The following is a 14,150-nucleotide window of genomic DNA, read 5'->3' as shown; positions in this document are numbered from 1 at the left end:
ACTGAATTCAAGAAGAAATAGGTCACCTGAGTAGCCATACAGCTATTAAACAAATAGAATTTGTCGTTTCAAAGCTCCCCACAAAAAAACCCCAGGATCAGATGACTTCACTGGTAGATTCTACCAAATATCTAAGGAATAGATAATTCCAGTTCTACATAAAATCTCCCAGAAAACTTAAGAGGGGGGAATACTTTGCAATTCATTCCATGAGACCAGCAATATCTGATACCAAAACTAGACAAAGGCATTATGAGTAAAGAAAACTAAAGACCAATATCTCTTGTGAACATAGATGCAAAAATTCTAAACAAAACTTTAGGGCATTGAATTCAACAATATATAGAAAGACTATTATATCATAGCCAAGTGAATATCAGCCTAGGAATGCAAGGATGGTTTAATAGTAAAAAATTAATGTAATTCATTCTTGTAACAGAATGAAAAGGAAAAACTTTTTTATCATTTCAATAGATACAGAAAAAGCATTTGATAAAATTTCGTATTTGTTACTAATAAAAACAACTGCTTTTTTACAGAGGTGCAAAGACAATTCAGTAGATAAAGGACAATGTTTTTCAACAGATGATGCCAGCACAATTGGTTATCCATATGCCCAAAGGGAACTTTGGTCTGTACCTCACACTATATACAAAAATTAACTCAAATAGATCATAAATCTAAATGTAAAATGTGAAACTATAAAACTTCTAGAAGAAAACACAGGAGAAAATCTTTGTGACCTTGGATTAAGCAAAGATTTAATAGCTATGCCAGCAATAGCACCATCCATAAAAGAAAAAAATGAATTAGTTGGACTTCATCAAAATGAAAACTTTTGCTCTTCAAAAGACAGTTTCATCAAAATGAAAACACGAATTATAGACTGAGAAGAAATCTTTGTAAAGCATAAACCTAATAAATGCAGAATACAGTAAAAACTCTCAAAATTTCACCTGTAATTTTTTAAATGGGCAAGAGATTTGAACAGACATTTCCCCAAAGAAGATAGATGGATAGCCAATAAGCATGTGAAAATGCTCAACATCAGTAGTCATCAGGACAAGGCAAATGACCCTACAACCCCCGTGCTGCTGTTTCTCACAGCTTCTGCAGTGGTGGTAGGATAGCACTGCACACCCAGGGGAATGGCCAAAATTACAAAGACTGAGCATACGAAATGTTGGCCATGATGTGGAGGAGCTGGAACTCTCATGCAGTGCTGGTGGAAATGTAAAGTGATACAAACACTTTGGAAAACAGATTAGCAATTTCTTAAAAAGTTAAACAAACATCTACCATTTGATCCAGCAATCCCATACCTAGGTATTTAGCCAAGAGGAAAGAAAGCGTATGTCCATATGGAGACGGTACGTGAGTGTTTATAGCTGCTCTCTGTCATAGCCAAAACTTGGAAACAATCCAGATGTCCACCCACAGGTGAATGGATAGTCAAACTGTGCTTGCCCACACGTTGGAACAGTACTTTGCGACAAAGAGGTATGAACTACTGATACACGCAACAACGTGGATGAATCTTGAAATAATTATGCTGAGTGAAAGAAACCAGTCAAAATGAGTACATATTGTATATGCTATTTATATAAAACTCTAGAAAATGCAAACTGGTGTGTAGTGACAGAAAGCAGACCAGTGGTGATGGAGGCATCGGGGGCAAGAGGGAGAGATTATAAATGGGCACGAGGAACATTTTGGGGGTCATGGATGTGTTCACTATCTTGATTGTGATGGTGGTTTCACAGGTGTGAAACTTATGTCAAAGTATGTCAAACCTTATCAAATTGCGTGTTTTATTTATTTATTTAAAGATTGGCTCTGAGCTAACATCTATTGCCAATCTTTTTTTTCTTTCTTTTTTCTCCTTCCCCTTAAAGCCCCCAGTACATAGTTGTATATTATTTTTTTTAAAGATTTTACTTTTCCTTTTTCTCCCCAAAGCCCCCCAGTACATAGTTGTGTATTTTTAGTTGTGGGTCCTTCTAGTTGTGGCATGTGGGACGCTGCCTCAGCCTGGCTTCATGAGCAGTGCCATGTCCGTGCCCAGGATTCGAACTGGTGAAACCCTGGGCTGCCAAAGCAGAGCATGCAAACTTAACCACTCGGCCATGGGGCCAGCCCCATAGTTGTATATTCTAGTTGCAGCTCCTTCTGGTTCTGCTGTGCGGGACGCTGCCTCAGCATGGCCTGATGAGCGGTGCTATGTCTGCATGGTGAGACCCGGGGCCACCTAAGCGGGGCGTGCTGACTTAACCACTTGTCCACGGGGCCAGACCCTTAAATTGCATACTTTAAATATGTACAGATTATTTTATGCCAATTATATGTCAATAAAGTCAGTTTTAAAAAACAAAACAGAACAAAATGATTGGCTGATAACTGGCGCTGGAACTGTAGTCTTGGGTCTGAGGTCTTCGGCCAAGCACTCAAGCACTTCATCTCAAGTGGCCCAACTTGAAGACGCTTACAGAAGCGACTCCATCAACGGAATGAGTAGACAGTTCTCCATGAAATATGCAAACCGTTAGCAGCGTGAGTACTAGGAATTCCAGTAATCCTCTGGATTTCATTTTGCCGTTATGTTAAACCTCCAATCTTTAAAAGCAAATCAGAATAATTCTGGGTTTTTTTCCCCTCATCTCTAAACTTTACTAAAGACTCTAGCAAAGAATTATATTCATGCCACAGGGCGTCTCCTCTTAACGTAGATAAACTGGGAAGGAAAAACAGCTTGCAGGTGATTCAGAAACTAGATTATCAAATCGCTAACTCGTTGATGGTTGGATTGAAAGCAGGGAAACATTAGCCCTGGGAGATGTTATGCAGTAAGTTATACAGAGGATTATAGCATGGTAGTTAGGAGTGGTAGTTAGGAGCAGAAACTGGAGGCTGGTGGCTGGATTCAATCCCCAGGCAGCTGGTTCGGTGACCCTGGGCGCATTATCGTAACGTCTCTGTACTTGTTTCCTTCTCTGCAAAGTAAACGTTGAAGAGTGCCTCCCTTGTGGAGTGGTTGTAAGGATGAAATGAGTTAATACGTGCTCGGCACATGGTGAGGACTCAAGGAGTGTCAGCCACCGTCATCAGCATCAACAAAATCTCCAATTTATAGCAGCGTTGTGTCTGAATAATAGCTGGTGATGACACGGTCCTAAAGTTGGCCCGCAAAGTTCTATGAAACTATTAACATGATGCCAGTGAAGTGCAAGCAACTTCTAACGCTGCACTACAAGTTAGACGTCTAGAAAGGGTGCCGTGAGTTAAATTCCATAACTCCATAAAAGGCCATGTTCACCAATAATCACCCCCAATATAACATCAGTACCGCGTGTGACAGCGGGAAGGATTCTAGAGTCTGAGAGAGACACAGTTACCCCACTACAAGAATAGTAAGCTTCCCGCCCTCCCGCCTGATGGATGGTTTATCTGAATACAGAGTTATGAGTTGGAAGTAATTTTCCTTCAGCATTTTAAAGGTCCTTCGCTTCCAGTGCTGCTGCTGAGAAGTCCAGAAGCATTCTGACGCTGGATCTTTTCCATGTGACGTGTTTTCCCCTTCTGAAAGCTCGTAGGATCCTGTAGCATCTTCTCTTGGCCCCCAGTGTGTTGTGAAATTTCCCAGTGATCTGCCTCGATGTGGGGCTGTATCCATCCGTTCGTTGGGAAGGTGGTGGACTCTTTCATCCTGGAAACTTACGGCCTTCATTTCTGGGAAATATTCTTGAGTCCTCTCGCGGCTAATCCCCTTGGCCCGTCTTCCCACTCCCCTCCACTGGGACGCCTTCATTTGGATGAGTGTCCCTCCCGGACTGGTCCTCTCGTTTTCTTCTCTGTTGTCTTGCGTTTCCCATCTCTGTCTTTTCATTTCTTTCTCCTGAAGATTATCTTCGAGCCCCTCTGCTAAGTTTGTGATCATATTATTAATTCCCGAGAGGCTTTTGTTCCCTGAATGCTCCTTTTGGTGGCCTGCTCATCTCTTTCCATGAGTGCAGTGTCCTCTCTTTCCAAGGATATTAATAACGTTCCCCTGCTGGCTTTGTGGCTTTCTTTCTCCTGTGTATTCTTTTCTCCACGTCCAGCTTCCTGTATTCGTTTGTTTGTTGTCCGCTTACCTTCCTCAGGGGTCTGTGACTTGGGGTCTACTTTTGTGTAAAAGTGAGGAACTAAAAGGCTGACTGATGTCTTGGGCAGAACGGTGAGATGACCATTGGGCTTCCTTGTAGAGATCAGGCTGGGAGGGGTGCGGATGGGCTCCTGATGTGCTGACCCTCAGTGCTTGAGAGCTTCCTTCTTCTTAAGTGAAGATACCCCCCAGATAAAATGTTTCAACCCCCTGCCGTGGAAGGAGAGGTGGAGGGAGGGAGCCCCAGAACTCCATGTTCTGCAGGGAAGAAGCTCCAGGCTGGGAGTCAGCGTTCCAGATGCAGGAACTCACCGAATGGCCGCTGGTGCTTGCGTTGTGGAGCCCCTGCCTTCGCCTGTGTCTGCTGGCCGCCCGCAGTTCAGATCCCGGTTCAAGTTGACCCTTCCCAGAGAATCAAGCCCCCAGTGGCCTGTTAGGACCGGCTGCCAGCGGGGTGGATGGGGGAGGGGATGGAGGACTGGCCTGCTGCTCAGAGCTTCTGCCCGTCCCGCCGCTTCCCCCTACTGGGCGCCGGGAGGTTCTGGGGCGCCTCGTACCCCGTTTCCTGGGCTCCCGGGGTCTGCAGGACTAACCACGTGCTTCTTGCTTTTCCCACGCCTGGTTGTTTGCATTCTGCTTTCTCCAGTTTTTGCCTCCGTCTGCTTTCCAGCCTCCAGATGTTTCTATTGCTGTCTCCTCCCTGCTCTTCTCTTCTTCATGAATTTGTACTTTTTGTTTTTGTTTTTTTTTAATCTCTTTACTGTGGTTTCAGAGGGGATTCAGAAAAGAGTGAAACTAAACGCATAGAATTCACCGCTTCATCTCCAAGGCCACCTCTCTTTTACAGAGAAGGAAATGGAGGCTAGAAGCGTTAAGCAAACGGTCGAGGAGCTCAGTGTTGCACAGCTGGTGAGCAGTGCTGGCCGTTTCCACCAACTCCAAAACCTGCACTTCCTAATTATGAGGCTAAGACTAAATTTTGAATTTAAAAAAAATTCTGCAAAGCTGATTTTCCATTTCCTTCCTGAGTGTGCTAACTGCGTTTCTTTTTGAATCTGCAACCTCCCCACACGACACTCGGTACCGGGCTCGTATTCTGTCTCCTGGGTGATTATTGGGGAACGCATCTTGTCATCCACCATCCCCCCCAAAGACTTTGGACTCCTTAAGGGTTAAGAGCTATGTCCTAGTCAGCTGTCTCCCCAGAGTGCCTAATACAGGCCGTGCACAGGCCAATAAAGCTGGAGAGAAACGATAGGAATAAAGTTATCACGTGACATGTCCATTATCTAACTAGAACTGCTCAGGAGAAGTCTTTCCTTTTCCTCTCTCCTTATCCTTATGGAGAAGGATGAAACCAATGAAAATATTATATTGAATATCCCAGATTTGGGCTTTTTTCTTCCCTTTGACTAATTTGCCATAGAGCGGAACACAGAATGAGAAGAGCAGGCATCCATTGTTAGTCGAGCAGGAAAAGCGGAAGGCACACGCTCACTTTGTACCTTAGTGTTATTCATACAAATGTCAAAAAAGTGCTCCTCACCTTGCAGGAGGCTGAACTGTATTGGCCAAGTCATTATCCTGAGTGCGGGCTGCTGAGGAGTTCCCAGAAGGTTCCCTGGGCCTCGCGGGCGCTGGGTGCTCAGAGCCATGCTGGGCGACTTTTCTCTCATCAGAAACTTCTGGTATTTACCAGTTCCCATAACTTTCTAAGAAGAGTGAGGACCGTCTCCCTCCGGAGTTCCCTGGCTTCCGGACCCTGTTGTGGACCCTGTTCTGTTCTTCTGGTGCTGCTTTTTGTCCGACTTTGAAGTGGAAATACGTTCAGAACTTGTCTGCTCTGACAAAATCCAATACCGTTGACTTAATCTAAAAACCGAAGCAGAAAGTTTCAGAAATGGACATATCTCTTTATCAGCTTCTTCTGTCAACAAAACCAAAACTGACCTCCAGGATATACAGCTTCACCAGAAGTCGTTATCTTGCTCCCTGGCTCCTTGGGTCGGAGCACATTCGGACTTCCGCTGAGTTGGCCCCAAAAGCTAAGGAAAAAGGGGAGGGACTTTTCTCTGTCCTTTAAAACCAGTATCACACGTTCGTCAGCGACTCTAGACACTGTAGGATCGGCAGTATAGAAATATGGTGAGATAGAAACACAATATTCTAAAATAGAAATACAATAATAAGTAAAGTAGAAGTACATTCTGAAATATCCTAAAATAGAAATTCAGTATGTAGCTGGATGCCATCTTTCAGCTTGAGTAATCTGCTTCGTGTTGTGTGATTTTGTTTAAGTAACTGAAGTCCTTCATGTGTCTCAGACGTTTATCCTTGGTTACTTGCAGTTTCTACTCTGAATTTTGTCTTCTTCCCCTTCCGTTTGTGGTTCAGCTCAGTGCATCCAAGGGTGTATTTTGTGCAATACGCTTGAATAAGGCCTGGTCTTGCCTTAGGGGACATTCTAGTTCGAGGAAGAGCAGCCAGGCAGAGGGAAGAGCGTGGTGAAAGGATAAAGGCGTGGGGTGGGGGTGAGGACGAGGGATTCCCAGGAGGGAAGGAGGGAGGAGAACCCCCATGTCCGGTCCATCGTCCGCAAACATTCAGAACAAGCTGCATGTGCGTTTTACCAACCCCGATTTACAGTTATTGAAGTGCAAGTATTCAAGGTCATGGAGAGCACTGCCCTCTCCCCTGAGGACGGGGCTTGATCTTGCCTAGATGCTGCTGCTAATGGGAACCGTACAGGTGAACACCGTCAGCTCCGTCGGAACCTCCCGGAAGAGGAGATGAGGTTGACAGAGGCCAAGCCCGTGTGTCCCTCAGATGCCGTAAACACTGGTTTACGTCTGACCTCGCCATCTTTCCACCTCCCAGCAGTCTCTTCACCCCGGAAACCTGCTCCTCTCTTCATATTCCGGATTTCGTGGATGTCACCTCACCTGCCCAGTTACTGAAGCCAAAGCACAGGTTTACGTAGACTGTGTCCCAGATCCCTGGTCCAGTTGGCCACCAGCTGTCCGTGTTAGCTCCTTGTCTTCTTCCAGTCCTCCCGGCCTCCCCAGATCAGCTCCCAGGGGCATCGTCACCTCTCACGGGGACAGTTACGACAGCCTCATAAGGAGTCTTGCTGCTTCTCGCCTTGTCCTCTTTAAATCCAGGTTACCCCCTGCTGCCAGAACAATCCTAGTGCAGATCTTCCCACGTCACACTCCTGCTCAGCGCCCTTTCGTGACTCCTTCCTGCTTGTTGGGTAAAGTGCACCGTGGGGAGCACTGCCGTCCTCTCCACCTTCTGCAGCCTCATCTCTGGCCACTTCCTCCTTGTGCTACATCAAAAACGGTCACAAATTCTCTGAGGCTCCCCCCAGCAAAGGTAGGGTTTATTACCCCTTGGATCTGAGCTTGCCTCGTGACTCACCGGGACCCACAGAATGTGGCAGAAGTGATGTTGTATAATTTACAAGTGAGCCCTCACTGTTTCTGCACTCGCTCTCTGGGAATATTCTGGCATCTTAAGAAGCCCTGACTGGCCTCTGGGCGGATGAAGGACCTCCTGATGAGAAAGACCCACCGCAGCCAGCACCGACCTCTGCCAACCATCCAGCTGTGGTCACGCTGCCAGATGAGCACAGCTGTACGAGTCACCCGAGAAGCCCCAGCCAGCTGAGCCCAGCCCAAATCGCTGACCCAGAATTGGAAGCAAATAAAGTGGTTTTGTTTTAAGCCACTGGATTTTAGGGTTGTTTGTTATGCAGTGATGCGTACCTGACACAGTTCTCAAAGTGGATTGGCCAGCCATTCTCAACAGCTTATTCAATGAGGTTTTAGGTTGTATGTGCACAGAGGCTGTTCCCTTTTCCTAGAAATGCCCGTTACCCTCTTATCTGTCATTATTTTCTGCTGCATTCCTTCCTTCCTTCCTGCCTCCCTCCCTCCCTCCTTCCTTCCTTCCTTGCTTCCTTCCTTCCTTCCTTCCTTCCTTTTTTGAAGAAGATTAGCCCTTAGCTAACATCTGCTGCCAATCCTCCTCTTTTTTTGCTAAGGAAGACTGGCCCTGAGCTCACATCTGTGCCCATCTTCCTCTACTTTATATGTGGGACGTCTGTCACAGCGTGGCTTGCCAAGCAGTGCCATGTCCGCACCTAGGATCCAAACCGGCAAACCGTGGGCCACGGAAGTGGAATGTGCACACTTAACCGCTGTGCCACCGGGCCAGCCCCTCTGCTACATTTCTTTCTAATCACCTTTAGGGGTTCCACTTGAGAGTCCCCTCCTTTAGGGAGCCTCCCTGACCCTCCTGGACTCCCCAGGGTAGCACGCATCATGCAGCCTCTACAATCATTTGTTTATTTGTGTCTCCCCTTCACCTATCAGCTGGGCGAATTCTTTGTCTCTGAACCTCTGCATTTTATCCTCTATAAATTCGGCCAATACTCCCCCACCCTGCCCTGGTATTGGGAAGATTAAAGGAACAGTGCCTGGAACTGATTGAGGGCCTGGCCCATGGTGGGGCTCCATCAATGTTGCTTGTCGCCTTTTCCCTCCCCTCCAGCCCTATCCCATCTCCCTACTCACTGTCCTGCGGCTGTGGTCCCTCCGAGGCCGGGATTGCCTCTCTGCGTCTGTCCTCCGATGTTAGGAGTCACCAGCTCAGGTGCACACTCATCTGTTCCATGGAGTTCATGAAACGTGGCCTCCATCCCAAAGGGAACCATCCGTTTAGCTCTGAAAATGAAGGCTCAGCCTGATAAAATTTGCCTGTTGAGTGTCTGATACATTTCTGCCAAAACCCATTAGGCCGTCGTTGTTCTGGAATGTCTTCATTCAGTTCTGTAACGGGCAAGGCCCTTGGTCCTCCGTCGCTTCTCTGTCATCTGGCTAGTGAACGCTTCCACGTCGTCCCCGTTGCTGCTGGTTCTGTCCGTATTGGGTCAAAGCCTTTGTGTGGTAGATGGGAATTTCTTTTCCGTTGGCTTTCGATTCTGTGACAGGCTTCTCAGCTCACTCAGATTTCATTGCAGCAGACACAAAATGTGTCCACAGTTGCAGCCTCCCTTTCTTTTGACATCCCCACCAACAAAGGTAAGATTCCGTTTAAAAACAATAAGTCCACTTCCAGGAAAATGGGAAAGAGTGTTGGGTTTGAAGTGAAGTAATAAATACTATCACATAGTGTGACCTTTGTGTAAAATTGGGGGAATTTCTCTTGGAAATGGTTGAGAACGTTCTTTTCGCCCCTGTACAGAGAAAGGTACAGAGGCTCGCAACTACTCTTTTGTGCCACGTTGAACTTGTCACCCATTTCACCTGCCAAATTCATTTGATTGCAAAATTTTAAGGTGTTGGGCGTTTTGGGGAAAGCTCTAGATCGCTCTGGTTAAGCCTGTGTGCTGTGCGGACTATTCCTAATGCCTTTGAATTAATTCATTAACATCCAGTCATTAGCTTCTTTACCACTGCTGTTCCCTGGTACTTTTTTCTTCCGTGTTAAATATTTCTGTAGGCAAGTTCTGTACTTACTTACTTAACAGGTGAATCATTCTACAGGTGGTAATGATTAATCTATTTCGGTGAATTCCTGGGGCCAGGTAAAGGTACAGAGGGCATTTTAGGATTCTTTTGTTTATTTTAAAATGTTGTTTAAATCCTAGCCCACAAATTAAGCCAAAAGGCTTCTAAATATTAAATACGATCTCTAGAAAGTATACAGAAAAGTATAAAGAATCTGACAAGGTGGTGAATGAGAACTGGTGGAAAACAAAAATTCATTGATAGTTGTCTTACCTGCCACATAAATGGTACTCCTTTGACAAAATTTCCACCTTTTACCTTTAAATCACTCAATGAAGTCTTCTCAGGCTTAATTTAGCAACGGAGAATGTGAAGAGATTTGTACGAGGTGGCCCTTATTAAGCGTGATAATCGGAGAGGGTTCACAGTGTAATAAACTAGGGTTGGTTACAGAAAGACGAGTAGAGCAGAGTCAAAGTCTAACGTTTGTGGCTGTTCATCCTGACCCTTTTGTGTCCGAGATAAGTTAGGAGTGTGAAAATTCAAGCCCAATTTCATGTATTCTTTTTCTTGAGTATCTGATTCCGTAGCATAAAAACCATTTTGATAGCTCACTGTTATTTAATGTTTAGCTTCAGGAGGTATTTAGGGAGGATCTTCTGGGTCTAAGAAACCCTGTTAACAATGTGGGGGCGCAAAGATGGGTAAGATACAGAAATGCCCTGGGAGCCGGCAAGACAGTGGTCCAATCCGATGACGAAGGTTCTTTATGCCTTCAAAGCACCTAATTGGTGTTATCACAGAGCGTTTGCCAAGTTCTCTGTTGCTCCTGAGGTAGAGAGTCAGTTGATGGTCTGTGCGTGCCTTTACCCGCGTCTGTATTGAGCACCTCCTGTGCGCCCAGCGTGGGCACGGTCCTCTCCCTGGGGATACAGTGTTGACGAGCAGCTCGTCTGCTCCCTGCATCCCCCTCTGAAGCATCCTCTTTCCTGCCCACAGGCTTCTTTGTTCACTATTTTGCTTTGATTTGATTTGTCCTCTTGCTTTGTCCTTCAGTCCCTGCGATGATTGTGATTCACTCTGCAAATCTGTGATCACTTTCCCAACACAGAACCACTCTGACTTCTGCTCTAGATGTCCTTAGGGTTTGTTGTCTTTGGACGCCTGTGTGTGCCGTTTTGCCCTCGGGGTGACGGCAGCCTGTAGATGCTAACGCAGAGCTGGGTGAGTTCTCACACACCTTCACCAGGTTGCTGATGGAGTAATTCGTGAGTGCGGTCTATGCCAGCCTTAGCTAAGTGTTAGAAATGGAAATCGAACACCTACTGCACAGTGGAGATTGTGCCAGAAGTACGGATACAAAGATTAGCAAAATACATTCCTTACCCTCGGGGGACATACATAGTGGGAGACAGACGTGAAAAGTTCCAATACTGCATGTCATTAGGGCTCTGTCAGAACTGGGCCCAAGGTGCCGTGGGAACCCAGAGGGGAGTGTGCCAAGCCCTCCCTGGCTTCACAAACTGAGAGCTCATTACACCATTAATAACTCATTTTAGCTAATCTTCCAAAATGGAAAATACCTTAGTGTGAAAGATTATCAATTAATGTTAAAATTCTTCCACTGTTTTCACCTGCCCTATGTTTAGGTAACATAAAACAGTAACAGAATTCTCTATGTTTCTTCGTTTCTTTTCTTTTTGATTTCTTTTTTTCCCATTTTGGTGAGGAAGACTAGCCCTGAGCTAACATCCGTGCCCATCTTCTTCTACTTTATATGGCTCGATGAGTGGTGTGTAGGTCCACAGCCAGGATCTGAACCCACGAACCCTGGGCTGCTGAAGCGGAGCTCATGAACCCAACTACTGCACCACCGGGCCAGCCCCTTGATTTCTTTTTTTTTTTAAATATTCTGTAGTTTTCGTATACTCTGCTCCATGGTTCTCAAAGGATTATTTTGTTTTGTTTTTTCAAAGGATTATTTTGATTGCAAATGTTCAGTTACTAAGACCTGAAGATTGAATTGCAGCAGTTTCCATTTGTTTCGATATACAGGGTGCAGCTCTAACATTTCGACTGGATGGGGAAAGAAATGCATTGAGAAACCCAGCAGGCCTCAGGTGAAGGAGGAATGCCAGGATTACACAGAACATCACGTCTGCCGGGACGAGGGCTGAGCCACTCCTTTTCTCAGTTTTCCTTTGCCCCCTGGCTCATATCTCGGCTCGTGTGAAACTCTCTGTGCCAGAAACCGAGGAGCTATTTCACTTCCATCTGCGTTTGCTCGTCCTTTCTCCAGTCGTTTTGTCTTGCCTCCTGGGCCAGATTGGCAGCTGCTGAGAAAACACATTGTTTTCTGCACCTCTTTGTCGCTCCAGAGCACTGGGGGCGTAGGACACAGTGACTGGCCCTGGTCCGCTCTTCTCCGTGAAGCAGGCTGTGGCACTGTTATGTGGATGTTAGAGGCGGGGGCTTCCAGTGGTATTTCTGCTCCCTGAGCAGAAGCCATAGTGATGGGGCAGAGCCAGGTGCCAGAGCCTGCCGGGAGCCACAGGGCAGGCGGGTAGAGTGTGTGCCCGTTCGGCCTCAGCCCTTTACCTGGGGACGCGTTCAAAGGGAACTGTTCCTTATCTGCTGTAGCTGGAAGCAAGAAAGGGCCAGCGTGTCCAGTGATCTGTGCAAAAGCCAGTCCCCTGGCCAGAGTTCAGGTATTGCGTCACTCTTTGAAGGGACTTTATCTCCTTCAGCTCTTCATGAACAGGAAGACTGATGTTTCTGTAAATAAATCTCAAGTTTGCTTTGAAAGCGACTGAAAAGTAAGATGATAAGATCTCAAAACATTCCGACTCCCTGATTGTAACGACAAGGAAACTAACATCATGACGTTAGTTCCTCCTGTTCCGGCTCTCCCGGCTGGAAGATGGAATACCTGCGGGAGTAAAAGGCTGCCGTCCACGTGCGCTTCCAACGCGGCACCGAGACTCTGAGGGGTAGAGGAAAAGGTGGTCCCACTCCAACGGTAACACAGCCTCTGCCCAGTTAGCTGATATCTATTAGGCTGGACTTTATGGTTAATGTAGTAAGTTAGTGACCACAGTTTTGAACCTTTTGTTCATGGTGAAAAATACTTTAAGTGCTGCTTACCCCATTATCTTGCTTGCCATTTGAGGAAATCTTTCTTCAGATATAATGCAGAATAAAATACGATAGAAAAATGCGTAGATTCACAGCCTGATTTATACTAATAGATTATAGAGAAAGAAGGTCTTCAAATCCCCTGAAAGATTAGTGACGCTGTTATAGTTTTCCTTGTGTGTTGTTGTCGACTATGATAACTTACGGTCAGAATTCCAAGCATGAGATGTGAATCTCACAGATGTGTGGATTGTACCCATCTTTCGTTTCTAAAGGAAACCAAACATCCCTTCACCTTTGCACTTCAGTTACTATTTCCTTTGAGCAAGGCTGAAGTGTGAAAATGATTTTACACGAGGACCTTCCACAGATTTGCTCTGGAATAGTATTCTCACTCCACCCCAAGAGCCTGGCGTTCTGTGGTCACGATGGATGGTAACCGTATGCACCCCTTCTGGTCCTCTCTGCCATGCGAGCTGTGGGCTTCACTGACCATTTCAGATGGGAAACAATTTCGGAACCTAAATGTCACCTCGTCGGCCTCATTGGGTGATGAGTGACTCTGCCGGGCTCAGAGGAGTGGACCTGGAGAAGGGAGGGCAGCTCAGGAGGGTGGAGTCGGGTGAAGGCCCAGAGATGGAGCTGTGCAGGCAAGGCCTGCGATAGGAAGGAAGGACAAGGCGATAGCCCAGCGCCGCTGATGCCGTGGGCACAGGGGGACGTGAAAAGGGCCAGACCAGGAGGGGCCACGCCGTGAGGGCCCCACTGCTGTGCTGAGGAGCCTGGGCTCTAGTCTGGACGTCACAGGAAGTGGTTTCACGAGTCTGAGCGAGAACAGGAAGCCGGCCAGCATGGGAAGAACCGCTGTTTTGATTTTGTACCTGTCACTTTGCTGGAGCCAGCCTAACAAAGTCCCACAGACCAGGCAGCTTAAACAACAGACATTTATTTCCTCACAGTCCTGGAGGCTGGAAATCCGAGATCAGAGCGTCAGCAGCTCTGGTGTCTCCCGAGGCCTCGCTCCTTGGCTTGCGGGTAGCTTCCTTCTGGCTGTGACCTCACGTGGTCTTCCCGCTGTGCACGTGCATCCCTGGGGTCTCTTTTTAAGTGTCCGGATTTCCTCTTCTTATAAGGATCCCAGTAAGATTCGATTAGGGCCAGCTTTAAAGACCCCATTTTAGCATCCTCACCTCTTTGAAGACCTTATCTCCAAATACAGCCACATTCTGAGGTCCTGGGGGTTAGGACCCCAGCATATGAATTTGGGGGGGGACACAGTTCAGCCCATAACAGGCCCACATGGAGAGGGTTCTTTCGTTTGCTAGTTGAAACAGTCCAGCTTTGTCAGGGACTCGCCCATG

At 46.6% G+C, this 14,150-nt stretch overlaps 1 protein-coding gene across 7 annotated transcripts in view; it reads left to right on the top strand.

The window, feature by feature from the left end:
• PPARA (peroxisome proliferator activated receptor alpha) overlaps positions 1-14,150 on the top strand; it is a 72,793-nt gene that overhangs the window by 30,648 nt on the left and 27,995 nt on the right. The window lies entirely within an intron of this gene.

This window comes from Equus quagga, chromosome 19 (genome assembly GCF_021613505.1).
Source record: "Equus quagga isolate Etosha38 chromosome 19, UCLA_HA_Equagga_1.0, whole genome shotgun sequence".
NCBI lineage: Eukaryota > Metazoa > Chordata > Mammalia > Perissodactyla > Equidae > Equus > Equus quagga.
The sequence above is the reverse complement of the archived record's forward strand: the minus strand, read 5'-3'. Positions and strand labels throughout refer to the sequence as shown.